Raw genomic sequence first — 19,654 nt, 5'->3', positions numbered from 1 at the left:
AACACTCCCGTCGCGGGGCCGCGGGGCCTCGGGACCTCGGGACCTCGGGACCTCGGGGCCTCGGGGTTCCTCGGGGCCTCGGGGCTCCCCGGGGCCCCGGGGCTCCCCGGTGTCCCGGGTCGACCAGCGCTCCCTCCTCCGGGGCGCGGCGCGGCGCGGCGGGCGACACTTTGGCCGCGCTCGGGGAGCCCGGGTCGACCAGCGCTCCGGCCCGTGGCGCGGCCGGCGGGTCCCGAGTCTCGTGCCTCGGTCGTTGACGGGACCGGGGCGCCGGTCGACCAACACTCCCTTTCCCCTCCGCCGCGGCTGGCGGAGCTGTGGCTCCGGGTCTGGTGACCCTGCCCGGCCGGAGGGACTTTGGCCTGCCGCCTGCATTCCGTCTGGGGCCCCGGGTCGACTGGCGGCACTCCTTTCCGTGCCACGGCCCGTTGGTTCTCGCACGCGCGACGGATCGATCCCCTTCGTTTTCTCCCGGTCACCCGGCCCGCTTTGCACCCTTTCGTGTTCTTTGTTTTGGCTTTTTTGGCTTCGTTTTCTTTTTTTTAGACTTTATTGGACGGAGACACAGCGAGAGAGGGAACGCAAGCAGGGGGAGTGGGAGAGGGAGAAACAGGCTTCCCGCCGAGCGGGGAGCCCGATGCGGGGCTCCATCCCAGGACCCTGGGATCAGGACCTGAGCCGAAGGCAGACGCTTGACGACCGAGCCACGCAGACGCGCCCCCCCCCCCCCCCCCCCCCGCTTTCCACCTTGACTGTGCCTAGTCGTCCACCCACCCGTCTAGTCCTCTTGGCCGCGCCTGGTCTTGCCCTCTCTCGAATGTGTTCGTCTGGGTCCCACACACGAATGGCCTCGTTCTTTCTATTTCTAGACCAATCCTACCACATCCAGGACCCCCGTCTAGAGAAAAAGCCGGAACGGGAGCAGCCTGGGCAGCCTGGGTGGGTCGGAAGGCGCGTGCGTGAGGAGCACGTCCCCTAGCCGTGTGCAGATGTCCCCACCCCAGGGACGGTAGGAGAAAGATCCCCAGAGGCCCCTCTTCTGCTAACGGCGCGCCCTCAGGCGGGAAACGCTACTCTCCCGGGTGGATCGGGACCAGGCCGTGCACCAGAAAGGCAGGAGCTGCGTCCCAGCCGCCCTGCGATCCCCTATTCGTCACACCCAGACTCACGGATTCACCGCAGTGCCGTCTTTCGGGCGCCGCCTGCCCGACCGCTCGTGGCTTTTCCAGTGCCCTAAAGAGGCCGACCAGAGGTTCCAGCCACTGGTGGGGAGGGTTTGGGAGGAATCGGGTTGGGTGTGGCGAGGTTGGGGGCGGGGGGGGGGGGGGGAGAATGGGGCGGGCGGGGAAGGAGCTGGACAAAGGCCCAGAGGCGGGGCGAGGGGGACGGGTGAGTAGGCGAGGCGGGGGTGTGCCTAGAGCGTGGGTTTCGGGAGGCAGTCCAGAGGCGGATGGAAGTAGGAATAGTTGTAGTGACAATGTTTTTGGAGGACCATTTCGGAAACGTGAACCTGTGTTCTTCCCTAAGCGCCTTCGACGTCATCGATTCAACAAACGCAAAACCTCGAGATTCTCCACAGAGCTAGATCCAGAGAATGGGATCGATGGACCCACGGACGGAAATCAGGTTTCTCTTTCCCTGAAACGACCTAGGACACTCCTCTTCTAGTCAGCTCCTGTCCTGCTCCCCCACCCCCAACAACCTCTCAGCGAACCTTCCCCTTTTGTCACCAGAAAGCTTTTCCACTCCTCCGCCTGGCCTGCGTTTGCTTGGCCTCTGTGCCAGACCCAGGCGATGGTGGCCGACCGCAGACTCTCTTGCCCTCAAGAAATGATGCCAGTTCTCATGTGGGTGATCTTTTCTTTATTTCCACAGAGGTGATTAGCTTGGGGAACAAAGAAAAGCACTCTGAATAAAAACCATGCCTAGTATAGATGCACAATGGAATATTATGCAGCCATCGAAAGGAATGAGATCTCGCCATTTGCCATGACATGGATGGAACTGGAGGGTGTTATGCTGAGTGAAATAAGTCGATCAGTGAAAGGCATGTATCATATGACCTCACTGACAGGAGGAATTCTTAATCTCAGGAAACAAACGGACGGTTGCTGGAGTGGTGGGGGGTGGGAGGGATGGGGTGGCTGAGTGATAGACATTGGGGAGGGTCATGTGCTATGGTGAGCGCTGTGAATTGTGCGAGACTGTTGAATCACAGATCTGTACTTCTGAAACAAATACTGCAATATATGTTAAGGAAAAAAGAAGAAGAAGAAGAAGGGAGGAGGAGGGGGAGGAGGGGGAGGGGGAGGGGGAGGAGGGGGAGGGGGAGGAGGAGATAGCAGGAGGGGAAGAATGAAGGGGAGTAAGTCGGAGGGGGAGGCGAACCATGAGAGACGATGGACTCTGAAAAACAAACTGAGGGTTCTGGGGCGGGGGGATGGGTTAGCCTGGTGATGGGCATTAAAGAGGGCACGTCCTGCGTGGAGCACTGGGTGTTATGCACAAACAATGAATCGTGGAACGCTACATCCAAAACTAATGATGTAATATATGGTGATTAACATAACAATAAAAAATTTTAAAAAATACCATGCCCAGTCGCATGCACGCCCTCCTCTCCCCCTCCCCCCCTCCCCCTCCCCCTCCCCCCTTTTGATGTCTACGTCAACTGACAGACGGCATGCATAGCATGCGTAGATGGATCGATGGATCGATGGATCGAACGAGCGAACGGAAGAACGAACGAACGTTGGTCGACCACCCGCCCGCTCACCCACGTCCGTCCCTCCGTCCCTCCGTCCCTCCGTCCCTCCCTATGTCCATTCCATTGTTTCGTTACACATTTTCAAACTGGAGATACAATTCGCACGCCATATTTCGCATGCTCTTAAGAGTGTGCCCTTCGGTGTCTTTTTTTTTTTTCTTTTTAAGGTGGCTCACAAAGCTGCACAACCCTCACTGCTATTTCCAGAACATTTCCATCACCTCCAAAAGGAAGAAACACCTCTATCACCCCTCCCTCCTTCCTGTCCGCGCCTCGCCCCCACCCACCCTCACCCTCACCCTCACCCACACCCTCACCCTGGCTCTCTTCACCGTTCTCCCCCAACAGCCTCCAATCTCCCTCCCTCCCTCCCTCCCTCCCTCCCTCCCTCCTTCCTTCCTTCCTTCCTTCCTTCCTTCCTTCCTTCCTTCCTTCCTTCCTTCCTCCCTTCCTCCCTTCCTCCCTTCCTCCCTTCCTCCCTTCCTCCCTTCCTCCCTTCCTCCCTTTCTCCCTCCCTCCTTCCTTCCTTCCTTCCTTCCTTCCTTCCTTCCTTCCTTCCTCCCTCCCTCCCTCCCTCCCTCCCTCCCTCCCTCCCTCCCTCCGTCTAGGATGGGGCTATTTCCGCTGGCTTTTTCATACCCATGGAGCCCCGAGGCATTATGTCCCCCGGCTGGCTGGTTCCTTTTACTTCGTGTCACGTTTTCGGGGCTCACCCATGTGTTTCCATGGATCGGTGCTCTGCTCCCTGGTATGGCACCCTCGTTTCCCACGAGGAGCCATTAAGAGGAGTGGGACGACGGCATGATTTTCCCATGCTACCGAGTCCCCCGACCCCTTCTCTTAAAACTCTAGGCGGTGGTAAAATAATGTCACCTCTGAGGACAGAGGTCCTAGCATCATCAGCAGACGCTGTGGAAAGGTATGTGGCACGGTCTCACGTTGCCGCTTTTCCTTGGAAAAGGATTCACGGGCTGCCCTGTACCCCTCGGGGCCATACAGATCTCATGCTCCCGCACTGGTCCTGTGTCTTGGATCGCGTGGCGCCCCCTCCCTCACTGAGAACCACCGCCTCTTCATCCTCCTAGGCTCTCCCAGGAGGGAAATGAACAGCATGGCGCTTTTCCCGACAGGCAGGCCCAAGTCATTGACTGAGAATGTTTCAAAGGCCCTTCCCAGATGCTGGTCATTTGGCCGGAAAGGAGGCAGGCTGTGGGGTTGGGGGTAGGATGCTGCCTCTTTCCTTCTGTCACTCGTACACAGTGTTTTCCGTGGAGGTGTGGTTGGCATAGATTTCCTGCCCGGGGCTGAGGTGTCTTTCGAGCTCTTCAGGATTATTTTGGGTTGCTGGGGAAGTCATCTCTACGCCCCAACGTGGGGCCGGAACTCAGGACTGTTGAGATCAAGAATCAGCAGCCCGCCCTACCGACAGCCAGCCAGGCGCCCCTGAGCTTTTTGTAGCCTAGGGAGAGAACAAACAGGTTTCGTGTGTGTCTGTGTGTCTGTGTGCGCCCCAAAGCGCGCGCGCGCGCACGCACACGCACGCACGCACGTTACGTACGTATCGCTCCGGCACGGGGATTCTTTGGAATGCGAAGCGCTTAAGAAACAGTAGCCCTGAGGAGGACACTCGGCCTCTCCCATGGCTTCCTGACCTGAAGGGAAGAGAGAAAACTCGCCTAGGAAAGGAACCCTCCCTCCATGGAAGAGGAGGAAAAGAAGACGTTCTCGTCGGTCGCGAGAGGCCATCGGAGGGACCTGACCAGAAAACCTTCCTCGGTCAGTTTCCTTCACATCTATTGGCCTCCCCACGGTGAGCTGAGCTCAGAAGCCTAAAACTGCTTTGCTCTCTCCTGTCATTTCTCCACAACGTGATCTTTCTTTGCGGAAGACGTGCTACAGAAACGGGAATTCCGAGCCGCTGGCCGTTCTGAGTGCCCTCCGATGCGGGTTTCTCCTGCCCGATGTGCGCTGCATGTGTCATTGGACTGTTTCTCTCTCCCGTGATCTATCTCTTTCTGACAGGGGTCTCAGCCCACAACTCAGAAGGGGAGTAGAGGGAACATTCTCTTATTCCCCCCCCCCCCCGCCCCGCTTTAAATTTTTTCGTGGTCATGTTAATCACCGTACATTACACCATTAGTTTTTGATGGGGTGTCCCATGATTCCTTGTTTGTGCCTAACACCCAGTGCCCCACGCTAGAGGGAACATTCTTCCTCCCCTACACCTGCTGAATGCACATGGACACACACGGGAACCCTCCCCGCCCCCCGTCCCTGCCTTACGTCAACCTTACGTACCTCTGCACGGACTCGAGATTTGGCAATAGCCTTGGTTGCCCTGCAATGTTTCCAAACCTCGGCCCTCCCCGACCTTCCCCGCCCCGACCCCCGCCCCTTCGAAGAAGAACTAACCTAATTCGGGGAGCCTCCAGGTTGCTTGAACGCCTGGAATTGTGGGTTCAGTGGTGTTCCTGGAGAGGGGGCACGGAACACGGAAGCTCTGCCCCCCTTCCCTTTACCTCTGTTCCATCTGGAGTTTCCTCACTTGTATCCTTTTAGTACACAGCGGTCATGGAAGAAATGTGAAAAAAAGGGCTGAAGGACTGAACCGGACTAGACTGGTTTAAAATTCTTCCCTGGTGTCCATGCCGAATACGTTTCGGTGACAGGGGCCTTCGCATGGCTTTCGGTGCACAGAAGACCGATGTCCCGAGGCCTGCCGATCTCGAGACGTGTCCGAGGGGAAAGAGTGTCAGCCCTATCGGAAAAGAAAGTCGGTTCACGTTAGATTGCAAAGGCATTCGTTCGTCCTGAGAGAGTGCCTCTCGACGACGGCGGGTGGTGCGAGATGGAAGAGTTGGAGCCCATGAAGAAGGAGCCCTTTCTTGAAGACCCTGCCCACCTATCGGGGTTTTGTGAGTTTGTGGTTTGTCATCAGCGATAGGAAGCCATCTTGTTAGCCATCGGGAGGGAAACCTCAACGAATTCGGCCATTCAAATCACAAGGGATTTGTTGGGTGAGGTGGATCTGAGATCTGGTCTGCCTCCGACTCCTCCCCGAGATGGCGTTTATGCCCAGAGGAATGGGACTCCTCATCAGACACAGAGAAGTCCGGCTCCCTGCCACGGAGCTGGCTGCTCTATGGATGCCTTTAAAAGGGAAGCCTGCCTTTCATTCGGACGTTGGAACGTGATCGGTCGCTTTTTCATGGGGGGGGGGGGGTTGGCCGATTAAATTTCCCCCGTCTTACAAAGCAGAGATTGGTGAAGGGTCCTACAAGTGCCTTCTGGAAATCGAGAGCTTTTGTATCAAGAGGCTGAAAAACGCATCTTCTCCTTCTTCCTGGTGAATCCAATTCTAGGGGTCGATTCCAAGGAAATCATGTTTTAGATGTTAGAACGTAAAGCTTACTCTTACAAAAATGTGCGTCGCGGCATAGGGTTTAGGAATCCCTTGTGGCAGACCGACGACCGTGTGTCCCTTACGTCCCGGGACGTGTGCACCCTCACGTCCTACGACTTCGATGCTCCTGCTATCCAGAGGTAGGCTTGATTACTCTGTCCCTTGATTTTGGTGTCCCTTGATTTTGGACCGGGTCTGGGGCTTGTCTTGACCCAAAGAATAGAGCAGAAGTGACACTTTACTGGTTTCACAGCCTACACCTGAAGAGGTGCTCCACCAGCGTTCTCGACCCTCTTGGCATGCCGTCCTGAGACCTCCACGTAAGAAAACCAGTCTAGCTGACCGGAGCATGAGAGGCATTGAGAACAGAGGCGGCCCGGTGCTCGGCCGGCACCAGTTGCCAGACGTGTGAAAGTTGACCCTCCGGCTGAAAGCCACCGCTTGAGTGAGCCCGGGGTAAACCGGCAGCACCCAAGGGGCCACCCAGGGCAAGCACCAGGAAAATTATCAATAAAGATATGCTGTTTTGAGCCATTGCGGTGTTAGGAGGATGCACTCCGAGGATCAGCTAACTGCACAGCAGCAATGGATACCGCGCACACAGATACACACAACACACAACACACGCACATGCACGCGCGCGCTGGAATCCGCCTGAATGTCAAACAACAGCAGAATGGTGAAATACATGATGCTATACTCACACGATAGAATAGAACGCAGATAGTACGACTTATGTTCGCGGAGAGGGTTTGGTGGCATAGGGAATGTGCCTGTTGTGTTGCAACGCTTAGTGAAAAGCAGTATGAAACATTTTACGGGGAATGGGCTCTCTCTTAAGACACCAAAGCATTTCAAAGGCTGTGGATGGTGAAATCGGTTCTTCTACCTTTTCACTTCTGTTTCTCCCCCTACTTTGTTCTTTAGGATGGTACAACGACCATACATGCTTTTTTGAGACATCGGGTCCTAAAAGGAAACGGAACTTTGGCAAGAGGTCTCAGGAACGATGATCATTTCCTCGATTTATCCTGATCTGCCTAACTTTCACCTCTCATGGCTCTTGTCTCTCTGCAGGACCAGGGCAGAACACGGGTCTCACGATGAAAGAAGCCCACCTGGGTGGGACCGTCACTTGTGGGAAATGGAATCTGGGCAAAGTAGTGAAAGCAGGATCGATAAAGAGTATGTCGCGGATTGGAGATACTCCAGTTTGATTCCTTCCCCCCCCCCCCCCAAAGCAAGCGCTTGCTCCCTTTGGATGGCGTGTCTTGTTTGTTCGTTCGTTCGTTCGTTCGTTCGTTCATTTATTATTCTTTTGCAAGATTTTATTTATTAGAGAGAGAGAGAGAGAGAGAGAGAGAGAGAGAGAGCGTGCTCACGCGAGCGCACGGGCAGGAGTACGGTGAGGGGCAGAGGGAGAAGTGGGCTCTCCGCTGAGCGGGGAGCCCGATGTGGGGCTCCATCCCAGAACCTGAGCCCAAGGCACACATGCTCAACTGATTGAGCCACCCAGGCACCCCATCACTTATGATTTGTTAAAGATTTTTTTTTATTTTATTTATTTATTTAACTGACAGAGAGAGAGAGAGAGAGAGAGAGAGAGAGAGAGAGAGAGAGAGAGAGAGACAGCCAGCTAGAGAAAGAACACAAGCAGGAGGAGTGGGAGAAGGAGAAACAGGCTTCCCGCCAAGCAGGGAGCCCGATGCGGGGCTCGATCCCAAGACCCTGGGATCATGACCTGAGCTGAAGGCAGCTGCTTAACCAACTGAGCCACCCAGGTGCCCCTATTTGTTAAAGATTTTATGTTTAGGTAATCTCTACATCCAGCGTGAGGCTCGAACTCACAACCCTGAGATCAAGAGTCACACGCTCCAGCGACCAAGCCAGCCAGGTGCCCCGATGCCATCTTTTAGATCTCTTTCCTTGCTTGCTTGCCGCCCTGCCGGCCAGCTGGCCGGCCGGCCTGCCTGCCTGCCTGCCTGCCTGCCTGCCTGCCTGCCTGCCTACCTATCTCTGCACCCACCTGGAACTTTAAGTCCATGAGGTGGGAGCTTTAGCTATCTGGTTCTTGCTATATCCCAAACGTGCCACAGACATTTGCCATAGAAGAGCGCTTTCAATAAATTAGCTGTTAAATGAATATTGATCAAGGAAATCGTCAACTTTTAACATTTGTGGGCCCCGCTCTCCTGGGCTTTCACATTTACCCAGGTCCAAATGAATCCGCAAAACCTCAACACGTGGACTCTATTTCTGCCCTGAGCACACACTGAATGTCTGTCTCAGTAAAAGGGGAAAAAAAAAAAAAAAAATCGATCAAGGGGTACCTGGCTGCTGGCTGGTTCCGTCCTCCATCGGTGGAGCGTGGGACTCGGGATTGTGAGTTTGAGCCCTATGTTGGGTGTAGAAACTACAGAAATATAAAAATCTTCCAAAACTTTTCAAGCAATCAGTCCCTAAAAAGGAGTCTTCCAAATATAAAGATGAGAAAACGAAAGAAAACCTCCCTGGTTCCCATAACATTAGAGTCATACAGCCTTGCACATACTAAAAACAGAAAATAAACTCTCTAACTTTCTGCAATGCCCTTCATTGTGATGACTCATAATTCTTTATGGAAAACACACGCGCGTGTGCACAAAAAACCAAACCAACAAAACAAACCAAAACCCTGGATAGATGACCCTGCACTAAATGTTGAGAAAACAACTGCCCACCCTCACAAGAAACACCTGCAGGCTACAATGTACAATGCATAGGGAGCCTATACTTGCAAGTGCTTACTTGCATGGGAAACAGTTGACGATCACATGAATCTCAGATGGCCCAAGTGGGGTTCTTTTGACATGTCTGAATTGTGAACACAATTATGCTATGAGACCAACTGATCAGAAACTAGGAAGCTCTTTGGTTCCCTCAGGGAAGCCCCGACCTGTGGGGAGGAACCCACGCTCAGGGAGATGCTCTGGTCTCCATTTGGTTGGTTGGGTGCTGCAGCTTTTGGTGTCTTTGCACATAAACCGACCCCGTTTCCATTGGAAATGGAAAACAACTGATTGACGGGATCTGTAGACGGCAATGCTGCCTCGCCGTTGGATTTGTTTTAATAAAAGGAGGAGATTTGAACATTGGGTCTTTCGTGTCCTCTCCACTCATATCCTCTCCACAAATAAGAATGAAACAAAGGCTAAAATTTGTTTGCATCTTGTTTGTGTCTATGTGTCCGTAGTATGTGTTATGCATGTGAGATAGTTCCTCGACCTCCGGGTGCTATTGCTAACATCCATTTGTAAAGGAGCTCTATTTACTGAGTTTTATTTTTCTTAAAGATTTTATTCATTTCTTTGAGAGAAAGCGAGTGAGAGAGCACACGAGCTGGGGGGGGGGGGGCATTGGGAGAGGGGGAAGCAGACTCCCCGCGGAGCAGGGAGCCCGATGTGGGGCTCCATCCCAGGGCCCCAGGATCATGACGTGAACCCAAGGCAGACACTTAAACGACTGAGCCACACAGGTGCCCCTATTTAATGAGTTTAAAGGCGGGTGCTTGTAAAAATCGGGCGTGGTAAAACTCAGATAAGAAGAAACCCTGAAGTTTTTCGAGCTCACATGATCTGGGATGAAATTCCCTACATTCGGACTTTTATGTCACTCCACAATAAAGATGCCTCAAGGGAAGGGACCCGAGGGAGGGTCCAGAGATAGACAAAAATTGAACACACCTGACCAGAGATAGACAAAAATTGAACACACCTGACCTGACCCCCACTTCCCAACAGTCAAAATAATGAAGAAGAGGAGGAAGAAGACAGGCCGATGCTAGAAATCTGAAGTCCACTCCTCCTCCTCCCCAAGTACAGGCACCGGGACCGATGCCCAACCCGTTGGCTTCTGGAGGGCTGAAAAGCCACCACAGACAAAGCCCATTTAGCAGAACGAGATGAAGAAAGTGGCATAGGCGGAGGCGGAAAAGGAAAAGAAAAAAAAGAAAAGGTTCCTCCAAAACTGTAAATGTAAATCTGCTCCGGGCCTTGCCAACGGCTCCCTTGCTGCCTCCCCCGCCCCGTTTCCGTACCACTGGTGTGCCTGGAGCGCTCAACTCCCCTGCCATCATCCCAGCTGCCGCTCCCCCAGCCCCCACCCCCCACCCCGGCGCCGTGGGCTCCTCCTCCTCCTCCTCCTCCTCCTCCTCCTCCTCCTCCTCCTCCTCCTCCTCCTCCTCCTCCTCCACCTCCCCCCCCCACCCCCTTATCAAGGAGCAAAGAACACCCCAAGCCCTTGGGCCACCTCCTTATGAGGTTTAAATTGGAGCACCTCCCAAATTAGCAGGAAGGGGCCCGAGGGCTCCCCTGGAATTACCACCGCCCACTTCAGACTTTCGCCGCAGGAGCCTGATAGGGGGGAAACAGTCGACTGACTTTTTAGTGGACACAGGTGCGACTTCTTTGGCGTTAAAGCCAATTCAAGGTTGTTGGTTTATTTTTTTTTAAACAAAATTCACATTTTATTTCGGTTGAAATAAACTATACAAAATTGATTTTCTTCACCAAAAGTAACAGCAATATTTTCTGTATTATTCCTAGATAAACCACAAAACACTTGTATGTGTAGGTTTTCCAGGTGTTGTTTATAAATCAAGACGAGGCAGTAGATACAGTCGTGGGAAAAGACAGAGGAAAACAGACAAATAAGTTGTCAGTATCCACGGCCTCTGATCCTGGCTTGACCGTGAACACAGGTGTTCAACATATACCTGCTAAAAAGCTTATGAAGACGTGGGTGTTCTACATACACTTGCTAACGAGCTGATGAAGATGTAGGCTTGACAAAGGAATGTAAACAGCAACAATCCAATGTGGAACAACAATGGCAGGCTCTCAAGAAAAGAAAAAAAAGAAGAAGAGGAAGATAGCAGGAGGGGAAGAATGAAGGAGGGGAATCGGAGGGGGAGAAGAACCATGAGACACCATGGACTCTGAAAAACAAACTGAGGGTTCTAGAGGGGAGGGGGGTGGGGGGATGGGTTAGCCTGGTGATGGGTATTAAAGAGGGCACGTTCTGCGTGGAGCACCGGGTGTTACGCACTAACAATGAATCATGGAACACTACATCCCAAAACTAATGATGTGATGTATGGTGATTAACATAACAATAAAAAATTTAAAGGGGAGGGAAAAAAAATGGCAGGCTCTCCCATTCAAACTTTACCTGCAGCTAGTTCCTTTAAGTTTACTTGAGAAAGACAAAATCTCTACTGCAATCCTTGCCTGGCAAGCTCGCGTGTTCTCTCTCTCTCTCTCTCTCTCTCTCTCTCTCTCTCTCTCTCTCTCTCTCTCTCTCTCTCTCTCTCGTAACTCCCTTAACTGTCCATTACAGATTTTTATTTATTTATTTATTTACTTATTTACTTATTTATTTATTTTATTTTATTTTATTTATTTATTTGACAGAAAGAGAGAGAGCGAGAACAGGAACACAGGCAGCAGGAGAGGGAGAGGGAGAAGCAGGCCTCCCCCGAGGAGGGAGCCCGACGTGGGACTCGATCCCAGGACCCTGGGATCATGACCCAAGCTGAAGGCAGACGCTTAACGATTGAGCCACCCAGGCACCCTACAGATTTTTTTAAACATACTGATAACACTCCTACCTTTCAAAGGTCACTCTGAGCTTCATTGTAACATTTTATAAAATGTACTCCTTCCTCCCATACCTCTTCAAAATCTTTATCTTCTAAGAACTGCTAACTCAATACCAGATAATTGGATCCAGTGACAATAAATGTTTTATCTAAAATGACTTAACTAGGGCGCCTGGGTGGCTCCATTGGTTAAGTGACTGCCTTCGGCTCAGGTCATGATCCTGGAGTTCCAGGATCAAGTCCCGCATCGGGCTCCCTGCTCAGCGCGGGGCTCTGCTTCTCCCTCTGACCCTCCCTCCTCTCATGTGCGCTCTCTCTCTCATTCTCTCAAATAAATAAATAAAATCTTTAAAAAAAATAAATAAAGGGCGCCTGGGTGGCTCAGTTGGTTGAACGACTGCCTTCGGCTCAGGTCATGATCCTGGAGTCCCGGGATCGAGTCCCACATCGGGCTCCCTGCTCAGCAGGAAGTCTGCTTCTCCCTCTGACCCTCTTCCCTCTCGTGCTTTCTGTCTCTCATTCTCTCTCTCTCAAATAAATAAATAAATAAATAAAATCTTTTAAAAAAATAAATAAAATAAATAAAATAAAATGACTTAAGTAAAAAAATTCCCAAGTGCCATTAGCAGAGATCCCACAGAAGTGTAATGTGGCACTTTCAATGCTATCTTCTGCAACAGGTAGGTCTCCAAAGCATGAGAGTTCAAACAGGGAACATTTAAACAGGCAGATTACCAATGACTAATGTACTCAATGAGAGGTCGGCAGGTCAAGATATTCAGCGATTAAGTGGCCTGCATACACTTGACAGCTTTTCTGTACGATGTTTTCAAATTTCTTACAGATTTTTACAAATATCAAACATAAGAGAAAGCCTACTCTAAGTCTTTTAGGTATTTTCGATGGTTTCTGAGTTATCTGTAGGAAGCTCTGACTTAGTTGTATAGAGTTTGATGTATGTGTCCATCATTAAATCCAGATCATGTTTTATATCAAAATTTATGTTTGGCAAAGTCAAGTTACTTGACCTTTGGTCTGTCAGAGTGTTCCTCGGGGATGCTCTGAGACGCTTCCGTCCATTTTCATAGCATTCATTCTCACCCTTCATCACAGGAAGAATACAGAGGACTTTCAGCAATGCATAAACACTAGGAAAACACTTGATGTCTGGTAGATGCAGGGCTTCATAAATGGTGGATGGAAGCTCTCTGTCTTTCCCTCTGTGTTTCCACTTGATTCTCCAGCCACGCAGCTCAGCTGAGAGTGTGTCGGGATTGGGCAAGTCACTTCTGTACATGTCAGCATGGTGCTCATCCGATGTGTTGAATTTGAGCTGTCCCATGACAGAGGGTAGAAGAGATAAGCATTTAAGAGCTTTGAGGTGCTGTTCTGAGAATATATCTTTCAGTTCCTGAATAATGTGTTCTACTGTTGGAACAGCTAGAGTGTCTTTATAGTAACTCTCAGAAGTGAGCTGAGATTCCAGGTTGCCTTGCTGGGCTCTGCGGGATTTCCCAGGGAGTTTCTTCTGAATATCAAGCTTAGTTGCCAAATTTGTGGCTTCTTCGAACCAAAATTCATGATAAACTTCAATATTTTCCATCACTTCATTTTGTGAATGCAGCACCGCAGTCAAGCTACTGGCTGCCAAGAAGACAGCAGAGGTTTGCCCTTGAAGGTTTTTCCCAAAGGCTCTTGTAAAAGATAGGACATTTTTAAGAACAACAATGGTCATGATGAAATCAAAATCTGTTACTGCACTGCAGAGAACAGAAGCTCGACCAGCTATACAGTTATTCCATCTAATATTTGTATCACTATTTATACCATCTAAACATAAAACAAGTGCTTGTAGGAGGTCCACTAAAATTTCAAAGGCATCGTGGCTGCCTGTCCACTGAGAATGGCAGATTTCCTTCAGTTCTTTACCCTTTTCCTCATTGTTCTGAAAGAGGAGAGAAATTACATTGTCAAGCTCTAAAAGCAATTGTGGAGATCCGATGGAAGAAAGAACAAACTTCCTCAATTGTTCCCAACGCAACAGATACTCTCACAACAGGCACTGATTTCGCCAACCACATATTTAAGGCACAGGAAGACCAAAGTGTGTAGACAGCTTGGGGATATTTCTCTAAAAGTCTAGAAGCAACGACTTTCATTTTGGAAGAAAATCCACTGGACACAGTGTAAGCCTGGCCACGACAATACTCCATGTTTAACCCCCACCTCTCAGTTACCATCGTGTGAAATTTTACAGCCAAAATTTCTACATCAGGTTCATAAGGCAAGAAGCCCACAAATTCCTCTCTCAGGTTAGGAGATTCATCAACAAACCTCACCAACACAGGCAAGTGTTCTTCACCCCGCTATGTCCACTACGTCATCAGTGATGATGGAAAAGAAGTGGGAGTCTCTCACTTCCCTGAGGGTCTCCTCCCGAATGAATGCAGCTCTCACAGATGTCTAGCATCTGTTTCAGCTGTGTTTTCGAGCACAACAATGTGTTAACTGCTGTTGTCTCAAAGCGCTTTCTCAGAACCTCTTCGCCAGAATGTATCTGGCACTCCAGCAGTGCTTGGAAGTTATCCGGAGTCAAGAGACCCTCCAGGATTTCATCAGTTTCATGCCCATCCAGAGGTATGTTTTGTTTTCCCATAAGAATCAACATTTCAAATAAAGATTTTAAGTATTCTTTGTTGTCTTTCTCTTCAAGGGTTAAAGGTAAAATGTCTTCATCCTGTTCTTCACAGTGGAATGTGCCGCGCTCCCGTCACAACAGTGAGCCTGTATTTGTGGTTATCAAAATATACCTCTCCATCACCTTTATAAAAAACCAAAAATCAAACAAACAGACAAACAAACAAACAAACAAACAAATACGTTTGGGAGCCTGGGTGGCTCAGTCCTTTAGCGTCTGCCTTCGGCTCAGGTCATCACCCCAGGGTCCTGGGATCCAGCCCCGCATTGGGCTGCCTGCTCGGTGGCAGCCAGCCTGCTTCTCCCTCCCCCACTCCCCCTGCTTGTGTTCCCGCTCTCACTGTGTCTCTCTCCATCAAATCAGTAAATAAAATCTTAAAAAACAAAACAAAACACCACGTTTGCTATCCCTTGTTTTACAACAATCCCTTGTTTTACAACAGGTACAAAAAAGAAAATTCTAAGTACTCAATGCCCTGTTCCACCAGGACTCAGAAACTCAACTCGAGGGTCCAGGCCCAAGGGAGGGGCCTACTCAGCTTTTGTTTTACCTACATTTATTACAGAAAGCAGTTACAATTCAACCCAACACAGAAGCTTGCGTGCAAGGTTATGAGACATCGTATTTTACCCGAATTTATTAGTTAAGTGGTAACTGTTGCAGTTTGTCAACAAAAATTACTTAAAATGATGGTCGAGTTTGCCTGTCTCATACAGTTTTCATGGGTCCTTGTTCAGGGCGAACAGGTAAAATGAAGGAAAAGGTCGATAGGTAAACCTTTAAGATAGCTTCCACAATCTTTGGTAACCTGAAACTTGGAAGTTTTGCCAAGTTAAGTGATAAATTGGGTTGAATTCATTGGGTATCTGAGCCCACATAAAGTCCAAATAAATAAATAAAAATAAAAATAATGAAATATATTCATACATTTACCAATCTAAAGAATTCCAGTGTAATAGAGAGTGCGCCATTGGTTACTACTAACGTTTCACCAGAGACTGAGCTTTCTAAGAATTAAAATTCTGCCACATGGAATTGGGACCGCTACAAAATGATAACAAAAAAAAACCTCCGTGTGTGAGAAGGTAGCAGACGTGTAAAAGAGGTACAAGAAATGAGAAAACATTTTTTGTTGAGAGAAAAGAAAGCAATTCTGTGCTGAAACGAGACTGGGTATTTAAAGAAAGAAAACTTTAGGGCGCCTGCGTGGCTCAGATGGTTAAGCGTCTGTCTGCCTTCGGCTCAGGTCATGATCCCAGAGTCCTGGGATTGAGTCCCACATTGGGCTCCCTGCTCCTTGGGAGCCTGCTTCTCCCTCTGCCTCTCTGTCTCTCTCTCTCTCTCTGTCTCTGTCTCTCTCTCTCTCTCTCTGTCTCTCTCTGTCTCTCTGTCTCTGTCTCTGTCTCTGTCTCTCTCTCCGTCTCTCATGAATAAATAAAATCTTGAAAGAAAGAAAGAAAGAAAGAAAGAGAGAGAGAGAGAGAGAGAGAGAGAGAGAGAGAGAGAAAGAAAGAAAGAAAGAAAGAAAGAAAGAAAGAAAGAAAGAAAGAAAGAAAGAAAGAAAGAAAGAAAGAAAAAGAAAGAAAGAAAACTTTAAGACCGAGTCTGAATGAAAAAGGAAATTGCAGACGGGGTTTGTGAAGGAGAATTTTTGAAAAGGAATTTTATGCATGGTCAGGACTGACTAAGATTGGGAGAAGGCAGTTTGAAAAGCACACTGGTATAAGACAGAGATTTGGCTTTTCTCTGTTAAAATGACAAGGTTTTCTTGGATTGTTTGTGGCACTCTTTTTTTTTTTTTAAGATATTATTTATTTATTTGACAGAGAGGGACACAGCGAGAGAGGGAACACAAGCAGGGGGAGTGGGAGAGGGAGAAGCGGGCTTTCCGTGGAGCAGGGAGCCCGATGCGGGGCTCGATCCCAGAGCCCTGGGATCATGACCTGAGCTGAAGGCAGACGCTTGACAACTGAGCCACCCAGGCGCTCCTCCCAGATTTTATTTTTTTTTAAATTATCTCTACACCGATCGTGGGGCTCGAACTCACAACCCCGAGATCAAGAGTCGTGCTCTCTAACGACTGAGCCAGCCAGGTGCCCCTGGAATGTCATCTCGAAGAGACACATGCGTTGACTCAGATACGATGAGACCGCTTTAAGAAAGTCAGATTGACTTTATGGAGCCAATAAAGCCCCTTGGAAATGTTGGCCTGATAACCTTGCTTAGAGAGGTACCCTCAACCTTACCAGGTGAGTGAAGAGTGCCACCTCCTGGCAGATGCAGAAACCTCAGGAACTTTGGAGGGCCTCAAGAAGAGAGGAATTCACCCAAATCTACAGGTCTTGCAGGCGAATCTGATGGCAAATATTTGGCTTGGTTCTCGGCTTCAAAAAGGTAGTTATAAGTCAATCAGAGAAGGACGTGTATCATATGACCTCACTGATAGGAGGAATTCTTAATCTCAGGAAACAAACAGAGGGTTGCTGGAGTGGTGGGGGGTGGGAGGGATGGGGTGGCTGGGTGATAGACATTGGGGAGGGTATGTGCTATGGTGAGCGCTGTGAATTGTGCCAGACTGTTGAATCACAGATCTGTACTTCTGAAACAAATAATGCAATATATGTTAAGGAAAAAAGAAGAAGAAGAAGAAGAAGAAGAAGGAGGAGGAGGAGGGGGAGGAGGAGGAGGAGGAGGAGGAGGAGGAGGAGGAGGAGGAGAAGAAGAAGAAGAAGAAGATAGCAGGAGGGGAAGAATGAAGGGGAGTAAGTCGGAGGGGGAGAGGAACCATGAGAGACGATGGACTCTGAAAAACAAACTGAGGGTTCTAGAGGGGAGGGGGGGGTGGGGGGATGGGTTAGCCTGGTGATAGGTATTAAAGAGGGCACATCCTGCGTGGAGCACTGGGTGTTATGCACAAACAATGAATCATGGAACACTACAAAAAAAACTAATGATGTGATGTTTGGTGATTAACATAACAAAAAAAATTTAAGAGAAAAAGAAAAAAAACCTGGACTTGTTTTACAAACAAATTAATCTTCATTTGGCTATCTTTGACAGGAATGAAGGTGACTTTAGAGGGAAAGATTATATTTCAATAACACACTTTTGTGAGTGTTAGATTAATTATCTTTGAACGTTTGTTGTTTTCCTATAAAACTGGGCTGGATCCTGGATCCTTCTGGTTTCCTTGAGTATCCGACTATGACTCTTCAAACTAAGGTTTCCAACATTCTCCCATTCTCTTATCTTACAATCATTAAGAACTAACAGTGTCCTTTTTCCTGAGGTCTTGCAAATGAAAGCTGGATAACTTGAGATAAACTTCAGGGAAATGACCACAATAACGCATATATAGGCAATCTCTGTGCCTGTTGCTCTACGAGTCACTCAAAACGAGACATTTGAACTATACACCAGGAAAATCCGTCAGATTGCCCCTGCCCACTCCCCTCTATTGGAGGATGCTTCAAGCCTGACATCTAGAGACCTTCTCACTGGCAGCACTCTGGACTTAGACACTGGGTGTATCCCTTGTTCCAACCATGAACCAGTGTTTTCCTTTTGTTTCCATAGAAATGCCTCTTCTTAACTATCAGATCAGTTGCTGAATGAGGCAGAGTCTATGACCCTTAATTCCACCCTGCTGCACCTGTATTAACTCCTCTTTGGAAAATAAGAACCATATAAATAGGGGCAGCTGGCTGGCTCAGCTGGTAGAACATGCAACTCTTGATCGCGGGGTTGTGAGTTCGAGCCCCACATTAGGTGTAGAGATTACTTAATAGAAATCTTTAAAGAAAAAAAAGAAAAAAGAACCCATGTAAATAAAATCATGGGTTTTCTGGCTATAAGCTACTTGGCTATAAGAAGCCCTTCACCACCACAACCCCCCCCCCCCCCCAGGGGAGGGGCTCAGACTGATTTACTGATCTGTATTCTTGGATACCCACTGGATGGATATCAGATCGATTTGAGAGAGAATGAGAGAATGGGTTTGACTATACGGTTACTGTTCCTCAGACTACACTCGGGGATAACATCAATGGTGTCATGTAGTACCAGACCATGTAGAAAAATACCCAAGTTCTCAGATAAGAAACTATCTCTGAGACCCCCCTCCATTAGCACAAGGGACCAAAAGTTGCGACCTTCACTGTCTCAGATCCTTCCATTCCAAAGCCTCTACCGCACCCAAATTCAGCTTGAAGCACTTAAAGAAGGCACACCTCTGCCCATGTGTCATAGAAATGGAATGCAGGATTGACAAGGGGAGGTTATAACAGGGAAAAATGTAGCATGTCTGACTCCCTGTTATTTTTATTCCCTTTTAACCTGCAGGGTAAAAACTGCTGTGTAGCCCTGAACATAGCCATGTTACAGCTAAGATTTACCGAAACTGTTGTTTCCCCAAAACCTACCTCCCCTGAGGAGATACAAGAATAGCCACAGCCATTATCATCCCAATTCCCTAAGGCCGAGGAATGGTCGTAACGGGGGTGGGGGGGGTGGGGGGGGGTGGGGGGGTGGGGGGGGTGGGGGGGGACTGAAACCGTGCCCCCTAAAGTTAATGAAGTTGATGCTATAGCAGAAAGTGTAAAGCTTGTTTTTCAGGGAACTGTTTCCCCCTAATCAGCTATTGTGTCTTTTCAAGCCCTGCTACCAAATACGGGCTGTCTGTGCAGAAGTCTGGACTCAAGGTCAACTGATAATGGCTGCAGCCTATGAACAAGCAAGGTCCTGATTCCTTACCTGAGAAAAGGAGCCTCACACCCCATCCAGGTTGTACCAGCTCTCAGAGCATGCCCACAGCCTCTTCTCCTTGTCCTCAGATAACCTCCTCACATCAGGGACTCAGTTTGGCCTCATTCAGATGTCAGGTCTCCACCCTGAAGTAAACATGGGCATCTATGGTACATATGTTTCCTGAATGTACATGCTCCATCTTTCGCCATGAATAATCATAAATGTCCCTGTCCTTTTCCTTTTTGAAGTTTGATTGGTTGTTTTCATTTATTCATTTATTTCAGAGAGAGAGAGAGAGAGAGAGAGAGAGAGAGAGAGAGAGAGAGAGAGAGAGAGGAGAGACAGACACACACACACACACAGGGGGAGAGAGAGAGAGACAGAGAGAGAAACACACAGAGA

The 19,654-nt window shown here is 49.2% G+C and overlaps 1 pseudogene; it reads right to left on the bottom strand.

The window, feature by feature from the left end:
• Window positions 1-12,697: 12,697 nt before the first annotated feature.
• LOC148161439 (52 kDa repressor of the inhibitor of the protein kinase pseudogene) lies at window positions 12,698-18,745 on the bottom strand (annotated as a pseudogene).
• Window positions 18,746-19,654: the final 909 nt, after the last annotated feature.

The sequence above is a fragment of the Eumetopias jubatus genome, unplaced genomic scaffold, assembly GCF_037043125.1.
Source record: "Eumetopias jubatus isolate StellerSeaLion01/CBP00866 unplaced genomic scaffold, mEumJub1_p1.0 scaffold_184, whole genome shotgun sequence".
In the NCBI taxonomy this organism is placed as follows: Eukaryota; Metazoa; Chordata; class Mammalia; order Carnivora; family Otariidae; genus Eumetopias; species Eumetopias jubatus.
This window is presented reverse-complemented; position numbering and strand designations above follow the sequence as displayed.